At 37.2% G+C, this 9,511-nt stretch overlaps 1 pseudogene; it reads left to right on the top strand.

Moving 5' to 3' along the window:
• Nucleotides 1–4,741: 4,741 nt before the first annotated feature.
• LOC139033716 (olfactory receptor 4A15-like) lies at nt 4,742–8,037 on the top strand (annotated as a pseudogene).
• Nucleotides 8,038–9,511: the final 1,474 nt, after the last annotated feature.

The raw sequence follows: 9,511 nt of genomic DNA, 5'->3' as shown, positions 1-9,511 counted from the left end.
GAGCTAAATAGGTACTCTTTCCATAGGGATTTTCCCATTTTTGTCACATGTTATTAACATCTATAACTAGAAAGAAATAAATATATGATCAATTCAATTTACGGAATTTTGATATTTAATTTATCAAACAATAGAGTTCAATGCCTACAGAGGGCCAGAGAGTTATGGGAGCTGGGTATACAAAACTGAATAGTACAAACAAGGCTTGCGTTTTTTGGAACTAAATTTCTAGTGGAGAATAGATGGATAATAAGCAAGAAAATAAGCAAATGATGTAATTTTTGATAATGATTAAGATGAAGGACAGTTTAAAATAGTATGATACAGGGGAAAAGAATTGGATAGAGATTTATATTTGTCTGAAGCACAGCTAGACTTTCAGTTTGGCCCATATAAGTAACCACATTACATCTCTTTCTTTTTAAAAAAGTAAGTATACTATTTAGAAAAGTACATTTGAAATGGTGTGATATGTCTTCCAATAAGGTAAAAAGCAGTTTATGGTGTGATAAACATTTCTTACTGCCCTTTATATAAGACACAAATATATGTAACACACATAAATGGGTTAATATTTGTGGTATTATTGTTTTCAAAGTGCAGATGATTAAGGGAACAGAATGTCTACAAAATAACTTTAGGGGCAAAAGTTTAAGAAAGATTGAGGAATACTGCTTAGTTCATGTTAAAAGGTTAGGTAAGACCGTGGAGTAACTAGAATGATAGTAAAGGTAATCAAAGCACAGAGGCTGGTGTATCACCTGTGAGAAACATTATCAGTAAAATTAAGAGACTCCCACCTCTCAGACTTGTTGAGTATGTTAATGAGCCAGTTGCAATCTGTGAAGTGTGTTGTAAGTTGTTAAGTCCCAGTAAATCTGGGACTTAAGTTAGAGGAAGAATGAAGGCTATAACCCTAAATACTTCTGAATTGAGAGCATATCACTTTATAATACTAACCATTATGCATTGAGAAATAATTTAGTTCTTTTATTTTCTACCAGAGGAACATTTTCAAATCTTTTATAATGACAGCTGTCCCGTAACTAAATGTGACACATTATTACTAATAGTTTTGAAGGATATAGAGAGCACCAGATGAGGTGATAGAATTCAGTCCTGGTAGTAGCTAGGTGGCCAAGAATAAGTCCTTTTCACATTTATTCATTTGTTTTATCACACAGGTGAATCATTTTGTGACTATTCTTCTATTCAAGAGAGAGCTTACATAATAAACAAATAATTGAATGGCTAATACTATGATCTGAATTTCTGTTTGTGAACCATCAGCTTGACCAGTCCCAGTGAGCTCTGCCCCTGGGAAAAGTGGATCATTGCAGGGTTGGATGGGAATTCACTTCTATGATGATTAGTGTCTCAGTCAGTAGAGATATAACCTCAAAGGGATGCAGTTGAAATGACTCAAGTTCACACATTCTGAAATTCTGTGCCATTTGAAAATGGCATTCTGCCCTCTTTTATCCCAGGTCTTTTACCCAAATGACAATATAACAATAATGATGTGTCTTTGAAGGTGTCATCTGGAAACTGTTTACAAATTACACTTAAATATAGCTAAGAGACAGGTATAGTTCTATCATTTTGTAACCAGCTTAGGTGACTGTCTTTTTGACATTTCTTATGTAGATGAAATTTGAATTTCTCTGCCACCCACAAGGTTTGTTTCCTAAATGCTTAGACATTTAGAACATCTTTTTTTATTTTAATAAATTAGAATATCTATTTTTTCCATTTATTTTTATTAGTTGGAGTCTAATTACTTTACAACATTGCAGTGGTTTTTGTCATACATTGAAATGAATTAGCCATGGATTTACATGTATTCCCCATCCCGGTCCCCCCTCCCACCTCCCTCTCCACCCCATCCCTCTGGGTCTTCCCAGTTTGAATCAGTTCTAATGAGATGGGTGAAACTGGAGCCCATTATACAGAGCGAAGTAAGCCAGAAAGATAAAGACCATTACAGTATACTAACACATATATATGGAATTTAGAATGATGGTAATGATAACCCTATATGCAAAAAAAGAAAAAGAGACTCAGATGTATAGAACAGACTTGTGGACTCTGTGGGAGAAGGCGAGGGTGGGATGTTTCAAGAGAACAGCATCGAAACATGTATATCTAGGGTGAAACAGATCACCAGCCCAGGTTGGATGCATGAGACAAGTGCTTAGAATATCTATTTTAAATCTTTCTTTAAAAACCTTTAAGAGCTCTGGTCCTATCAAAATAACTCCCCATTAAGTGATTGCATATTTGCTCCAAGTTTGATCCTGATTTGCTTGACTAATGCTTAGATTTGCTAAGTTGAAATGCTAATGTGTCATGATTTCTAGCTTCTTTTAGTAGATTGAAGTTCTCATCAGTACATGCTGGATGAAGTCATCTTTAGGTTACTCTGACATGATCGAAAAGAAATTTTATTTGGATAATATCTTGTCTTCTACATATAGAAGCCATCAGGTAACTGGATTTTAAAGGTCACAGAGAAGACATTAGGCTGAATTTTTGAGGTGATTTGAGCAACTCTTTTGATTATTAAAATGGTCTTATTAATATGAACTTCTATTATGAAACTATTGATATAATTGGACCACTTGTATACAGGGACAATCATATTATATTTAAAATGTGCCAGTAGTTCACCTGTTTTGTCTGTGTAAACAAACTGTAGCCTCAGGATGAAAAGCCCTGCACTATCAACTGTTAGCTCTATTTCATCTCTTTGGGAAAAATATCAAAACTTAAGTGTTTACATTTTGATCAATATGTAGATCATGAGATGAGTGGATAAAAGAGCATGTCTGTGTTTCAGAGACATTTCTTAGAAAAAGGAGGAACATGAGCATCTAGTATGTATAGGAGAGTCTTAGAAACAATGTATATTTCTCCTTTATGCAGTTTTCTATGTGTGTGTATTACATGTATATTTCTGTTTTTCCTCTTGTACTAATTTCATTTAACTTTATTTCTCTACTAATTATCTTTGAGAAAGTATTTATGCAATGGTTTTCATTGTGTTTTGATGAGTTAATGATTCTTTTAATACAATGAAATCAGTAAGATGGATCACACACACACATCACACATACACATGTAACCACATACATGGGTGGTGTTAATATTGGTGCTGAGTGTATGCCGATGATTTACTTGGGGTGGGGAGCGGTGAAATCAATAGAGATTGTTCAGGGATTTAGTCCCCTGCTTCTGGGAAGGATTCCAAGGAAGCATTAATTTTTGTATAAACGATGAGATAGGAATTTCCAACAAGAGAAAGTGCTACTGCAGAGAATTCCATCTCCTCATCTTTCGAGGAAAACAGTGAATTGAGGAGACTGAGAGTTAAAACAACCCTTTTACAGTCCTTCATCAGAGTCTGTTGATGATGCTTGTGCTCAAGGCATGGGTCTCTGAGGAGCACAGGGCACTGCTCCTCCTTTAAAATGATGACCCAAAGGCTCTCCCTAAGTACACTGCTATCACTGCCTGTCGTCCAGGATTCTATTGAATAAATCATTTAGCTCCATGAGAAATTCAGATGCAAGAAAAATATGTCAGCTTCTTGTATTCAAATCTAGGCTTTAACACCACAAACTGTATACTGTTAAGCAAATTATATTTTGCTTTATCTCAGTCATAAAATGTCTCATTATATCCCTTTTGAGAATTCAATGAGAATATATGTATAAAGTCTTAGTAAAAAGGCTGGTACATGGTGCATAGCATGTATTAAATGATTTATTATTTGTATTTTTAAAAATTTGTATCTGTATATAAATTATGTGTTTATATATAGACATTACATTGCAGTTAATTTATCTGGAGACCAATAATGCATTTATCATTTGTGTCATCAACAAAATTTTATAAATGAATGATTGAATGCAAAACAAAATGAGATTCTTTTTTACTTTATTGCTTGGCTAACCTATATTCAAAAATCACAATACATAATGTAGGTAAGGCTATGGGAAAAAAATTCTATTTTTCTGTTGATGAGTGACCTACAACATCTTATCACATATTCATTGATCATTTAGATTTCTTTTTCCATTAATTTTTTAATATGTTTATTCATTTTACATTTTAATTTATTTATTTCTTGTTTATTGCTTACAGATATTGATTTAATTTAGATATTAATTCTGTGTATATTCTCTAAAATGCAAATCTTTCTTTAAACTATTATACTTTTGTTAATTGATGTTCTGAGTTTCTTTTCTTGAGTTTTGGGAAAAAATAAAATCGTTAAATATATCTAAATGGAATTTCAGTGATTGGTAAAGAAGACTCTTCTACCTCTAGAATGCACACAGTCATCACCTTGGTAAATGAAAAGTAAGGATAATTTTTGTTTTAACTCCTTATTAAAAGTTTAAATCTATATTGAGCTTTGGTAAGATATTAACTATACATACAATTTAGTTAGTTTTCAGTTGGAAAGGTAAATGAGGCACCTCATTACTTAAAAATGTGTCATTTTTTCACACTCATCTCTAAATTACTACCTCTTTATTACTATATAAGGATTTTGAGGTTAGAGATGTTATTTTAATCAATTTTGTATTATGTACCCTGAAATTATGAAACATAATAACCATATTGCCTATTGACTGAATGAAAAAAACAAATTTTTGAAAGATTTCAGGGAATCTCTCATAATAATTATATTCACAGGTAATTTTATCTGGAACATAGACATTCAGAAGCAACTATGAAACAAAGGAACACTGTAACCGAATTTGTCCTCTTGGGGCTCACTCAGAGCATTCAGGGTCAGAAAATATTATTTGTCTTGTTCTTGCTCATCTACATTGCGGCCATGGTGGGCAACCTACTCATAATTGTGCCTATAGTGTTCAGTCCAACCCTGGATGCTCCCATGTATTTCTTTCTTGGCTACTTATCATTTATAGATGCTGTTTATTCCACTACAGTCACCCCAGATATGATAACAAGCTTACTATGTGAGAAGAAAATCATTTCCTTCCAAGCTTGCATAACTCAGCTTTTATGTGGCACTTTTTTCGTGGTGTTGATATATGCCTTCTGGCGGTCATGGCCAATGACTGCTACATGGCCATCTGCAAACCCTTGCATTATTTGACAATCATTAATCAGCGAGTGTGTGTTCTGCTCGTGCTGTTGGCCTGGTTGGCAGGTTTTTACATGGAGTATTTCATCCTCTCTTTGTTTAAAACCTTTCCTCTGTGGCCCGAATATCATTGACCATTTCATCTGTGATGTGTACTCCTTGTTAAAACCTGCCTGCACTGTCACCCACATCACTGTTTTCACAGTGGTGGTCAATGACAGGGCAATGTCTGTGGTCATCTTTACACTCTTATTCATCTCCTATGGGGTCATCCTGCATTCTGAAAGGAATGTTAGTCAGGAAGGGAGGCGCAAAGACTTGCCCACCTGTGGCTCCCACATTACCGTGGTGGTCCTCTTTTGTGTGCCTTGTATTTTTCTGTATGTGAGGCCTCCTTCCACCTTCAGTTTGGTTCAGTTCAGTTCAGTCGCTCAGTCATGTCCGACTCTTTGCGACCCCATGAATCACAGCATGCCATGCCTCCCTGTCCATCACCAACTCCCAGAGTTTACTCAAACTCATGCCCATCGAGTTGGTGATGCCATCCAGCCATCTCATCCTCTGTTGTCCCCTTCTCCTCTGCCCCCAATCCCTCCCAGCATCAAGGTCTTTTTCAATGAGTCAACTCTTCCCATGAGGTGGCCAAAGTACTGGAGTTTCAGCTTCAGCAACAGTCCTTCCAATGAACACCCAGGACTGATATACTTTGGGATTGACTGATTGGATCTCCTTCCAGCTTCAGTTCAGTTCAGTTCAGTCACTCAGTCGTGTCTGACTCTTTGCGACCCCATGAATCCCAGCACACCAGACCTCCCTGTCCATCACAAAATCCCAGAGTCTACTCAAACCCATGCCCATTGAGTCAGTGATGCCATCTAGCCATCTCATCTTCTGCAGTTGCCTTCTCCTCCTGCCCCCAATCCCTCCCAGCATCAGGGTCTTCTACAATGAGTCAACTCTTTGTATGAGGTGGCCAAAGTACTGGAGTTTCAGCTTCAGCATCAGTCCTTCCAATGAACACCCAGGACTTATCTCCTTCAGGATGGACTGGTTGGAACTCCTTACAGTCCAAGGGACTCTCAAGAGTCTTCTCCAACACCACAAATCAAAAGCATCAGTTTTTCAGCACTCAACTTTCCTCACATTCCAACTCTCACATACATACATGACCACTGGAAAAACCATAGCCTTGACCAGATGGACGTTTGTTGACAAAGTAATGTCTCTGCTTTTTAATATGCTGTCTAGATTGGTCATAACTTCCCTTCCAAGGAGTAAGCGTCTTTTAATTTCATGGCTGCAATCACCATCTGCAGTGATTTTGGAGCACAAAAAAATAAAGTCTGACACTGTTTCCACCGTCTCCCCATCTATTTCCCATGAGGTGATGGGACCAGATGCCATGATCTTAGTTTTCTGAATGTTAAGCTTTAAGCCAACTTTTTCACTCTCATCTTTCACTTTCATCAAGAGGCTTCTTAGTTCCTCTTCACTTTCTGTCATATGGGTGGTATCATCTGCATATCTGAGGTTATTGATATTTCTCCTGGCAATCTTGATTCCAGCATATGCTTCTTCCAGCCCAGCATTTCTCATGATGTACTCTGCATATAAGTTAAATAAGCAGGGTGACAATATACAGCCTTGACGTACTCCTTTTCCTATTTGGAATCCGTCTGTTGTTCCATGCCCAGTTCTAGCTATTGCTTCCTGACCTGCATACAGGTTTCTCAGGAGGCAGGTTAGGTGGTCTGGTATGCCCATCTCCTTCAGAATTTCCCACAGTTTATTGTGATCAACACAGTCGAAGGCTTTGACATAATAAAGCACAAATAGATATTTTTCTGGAACTCTCTTGATTTTTCCATGATCCAGCGGATATTGGAAATTTGATCTCTGGTTCCTCTGCCTTTTCTAAAACCAGCTTGAACATCTGAAAGTTCACGGTTCACGTATTGCTGAAGCCTGGCTTGGAGAATTTTGAGCATTACTTTACTAGCGTGTGAGATGAGTGCAATTGTGTGGTAGTTTGAGCATTCTTTGGGATTGCCCTTCTTAGGGATTGAAATGAAAACTGACCTTTTCCAGTCCTGTGGCCACAGCTGAGTCTTCCAAATTGGCTGGCATACTGAGTGCAGCACTTACACAGCATCACCTTTCAGGATTTGAAATAGCTCAACTGGAATCCCAACACATCTACTAGCTTTGTTTGTAGTGATGCTTTCTAAGGCCCACTTGACTTCACATTCCAGGATATCTGGTTCGAGGTGAGTGATCACACCATTGTGATTATATAGGTCATGAATATCTTTTTTGTACAGTCCTTCTGTGTATTCTTGCCACCTCTTCTTAATATCTTCTGCTTCTGTTAGGTCCATGTCTTTTCTGTCCTTTATCGAGTCCATCTTTGCATGAAATGTTCCCTTGGTATCTCTAATTTTCTTGAAGGGATCTCTAGTCTTTTCCATTCTGTTGTTTTCCTCTATATGTTTGCATTGATCGCTGAGGAAGGCTTTCTTACCTCTCCTGGTTATTCTTTGGAACTCTGCATTCAAATAGGAATATCTTTCCTTTTCTCCTTTGGTTTTTTCTTCTCTTGTTTTCACAGCTATTTGTAAGGCCTCCTCAGACAACCATTTTGCCTTTCTTTTCCATGGGGATAGTCTTGATCCCTGTCTCCTGTACACTGTCACAAGCCTCTGTCCATAGTCGGCATATGTAGTGGGTGTTAAGTAAATATTTGTTGAATGAGTGAGCATGCAATAGATACTTATAGTAATGGATTTTATATGTATTTCTATTAGTTGGTCTTAATGTATGTGTATGCATAGTGTATTACCTATCTCTATAACTTATCTATTAATGTTATTTCTCTTTGTACTCCATATTCTTTTTTTTTTCTTTTAGAATGTTGAAAATAAGGATTTCCTTTTCTTAACAAATCCTCTTCCTCTGAATACCTGTACAAGTTTTTTTTAATTCAAGTCTACTGAAGCTATCAATTTTTTGAAGATGACTATGTTAAATTGTATGTGGAACATGATTTTGAAGAAGAAAAAATATCACTTGAAACAATATAATTATCTTGACATATTAACATGCTTTTTCCATGAGGCAATAGTTATTTTCATACCTACCCCATAATCTGTGCCAGAAATTATAAACCTAGACTGCAGCTACCTTTCAATAATTAATTTATGTTTCTCATACAGAGTGACAGTAAACAGAGCTAGAGGACAACAACACTTGAATCCATGTAGTTTTGTAGTCTGTGTGGTGGTACTTTAGTCACTAAATTGTGTCCAACTCTTGTGATTCCATGGACTGTAGCCTGCCAGGCTCCTCTGTCTATGGAATTTCCCAGGCAAAAATACTGGAGTGGGTAGCCATTTCCTTCTCCAGGGGATCTTCCCAACCCAGAGATCAAAACCCATCTCTTGCATTGCAGACAGATTCTTTACTTACTGAGTCATTGCTGCTACTGCTAAGTCACTTCAGTTGTGTTTGACTCTGTGACCCCATAGATGGCAGCCCACCAGGCTACCCTGCTGGGGTCCAGCCTCAGCAGGATCCAGGGGTAGCCTCAGGATGAACAGCATCAGTGAGAAAAAGAGAGAGAGAGAGAGTGAGAGAGAAAGAGAGAGAGCAGACTGGGGGTGTGCACCAGAGTCTGGCAAATCTTTATTTTTTTTACCGTAGCTTTTATATTCTAAGTTAGTACATTTTTAAGGGGAAGATAGTTTAATATTACATCAACTTATCCTTCATGAAATCAGGGTGTTTTCTGCATACTTCTTTGTGAGAGTCTTGTACATTATCTTCTGGCCATGGGGCCTATTGACATTTTATGACCTAAGTGAATGCAAAGCTGTTTTCCATAATCTATTCTTTAATGAACAAAAAGGTCAGTCCTTTTGCAGAAGTTAGCAGTTAAATTTATCTAAAAGGTTTACCACACAAAGACTCTGCATCTCCAGTGAGGCAGCCCCTGTTTAGCATTCCTGGTTAAAATGAAGATTTCTAAACTCTTATTTTTCTAAGTCTTTAACTACAACCACTTTTAGAATAATATTTTTATGTTCTCTAATAGGGCTTCCTCACCTCCCAAAGGGCTCTGTGCCTATTAGTGCCTTTTGTGTGATCAGGTTCTTTATGCTGTTTATGATAAGGTGTTGTGAGCAGTCATGTGCATTAGTACGCATTTGCCAAGCAGGCTAGAATGCCAGCAAAGGGGTCTAAATTGAAACACTCCTTTCATCCTGGATAATCTTATAGGATACCACCGTCTGGGGGACATACTGAATAAAGTTCTAAGTTGATTCTGTTTGGAGAGAGATCGGGGAAGGCCTTCTACCCATGTCACAGAAATTAGGGAGTAGTCTAATATAG

Source organism: Odocoileus virginianus, unplaced genomic scaffold, assembly GCF_023699985.2.
Source record: "Odocoileus virginianus isolate 20LAN1187 ecotype Illinois unplaced genomic scaffold, Ovbor_1.2 Unplaced_Scaffold_40, whole genome shotgun sequence".
NCBI lineage: Eukaryota > Metazoa > Chordata > Mammalia > Artiodactyla > Cervidae > Odocoileus > Odocoileus virginianus.
This window is presented reverse-complemented; position numbering and strand designations above follow the sequence as displayed.